Raw genomic sequence first — 1,451 nt, 5'->3', positions numbered from 1 at the left:
CTCCGGCCCGCGCAACACGCACTTTGCGCCGGACGCCGGTCCCAAACCACCACCGCCGACCGCCACAAGGCGACAGCCACCATCCCCAAGCGCCATCCCCGACCGCCACAAGGCGACCGCCACAAGGCGACCGCCACAAGGCGACAGCCACCATCCCCAAGCGCCATCCCCGACCGCCACAAGGCGACCGCCACCAGCCGACCGCCACAAGGCGACAGCCACCATCCCCAAGCGCCATCCCCAAGCGCCACCCCCGACCGCCACCAGCCGACCGCCACCAGCCGACCGCCACCAGCCGACCGCCACCAGCCGACAGCCACCATCCCCAAGCGCCACCCCCGACCGCCGCCCCCCGACCGCCACAAGGCGACCGCCACCAGCCGACCGCCACAAGGCGACAGCCACCATCCCCAAGCGCCACCCCCGACCGCCACCCCCCGACCGCCACCAGCCGACCGCCACCAGCCGACCGCCACCAGCCGACCGCCACAAGGCGACAGCCACCATCCCCAAGCGCCATCCCCGACCGCCACCCCCCGACCGCCACAAGGCGACAGCCACCATCCCCAAGCGCCATCCCCGACCGCCACCCCCCGACCGCCACCAGCCGACCGCCACCAGCCGACCGCCACAAGGCGACAGCCACCATCCCCAAGCGCCATCCCCGACCGCCACAAGGCGACCGCCACAAGGCGACCGCCACCAGCCGACCGCCACAAGGCGACAGCCACCATCCCCAAGCGCCATCCCCGACCGCCACAAGGCGACCGCCACAAGGCGACCGCCACCAGCCGACCGCCACAAGGCGACAGCCACCATCCCCAAGCGCCATCCCCGACCGCCACCCCCCGACCGCCACCAGCCGACCGCCACCAGCCGACAGCCACCATCCCCAAGCGCCATCCCCAAGCGCCACCCCCGACCGCCACCAGCCGACCGCCACCAGCCGACCGCCACCAGCCGACCGCCACCAGCCGACAGCCACCATCCCCAAGCGCCATCCCCAAGCGCCACCCCCGACCGCCACCAGCCGACAGCCACCAGCCGACCGCCACCAGCCGACCGCCACCGGCCGTTCGCGGTGTGCGCCGCCGTTCCCCAAGCACCCTCCGGGACGAAGCCGGAGCCAGAGAATAGCAGCGGTGGTGCGTAAAAGCTGCGGCCGGGCCTCGCGGAAGGTCCCCGGGCGGCGAGCTGCGGAGCCCCGGCCTCCAGCTTCCACCAGGTAATAGGACCGGGCGCGCGTAAAAGCTGCGGCCGGGCCTCGCGGAAGGTCCTCGGGCATCCAGCGAGATCACACGGCCCCCACCGGAGGCGGCTAGCGCCTCCGTAGAGTAGTACCGGCCCGTGGAAGCGGCCGCCCGTCAGCCTGCGTTGCCGCTGGTCGAAAAATGCACTAAGTGCCAAACCCCATTCATTTACAACGGCGTGTCCGCCAGAGGGCGCACTTC

This window comes from Syngnathus scovelli, unplaced genomic scaffold (assembly GCF_024217435.2).
Source record: "Syngnathus scovelli strain Florida unplaced genomic scaffold, RoL_Ssco_1.2 HiC_scaffold_54, whole genome shotgun sequence".
In the NCBI taxonomy this organism is placed as follows: Eukaryota; Metazoa; Chordata; class Actinopteri; order Syngnathiformes; family Syngnathidae; genus Syngnathus; species Syngnathus scovelli.
Note: the sequence above shows the minus strand (reverse complement) of the source record.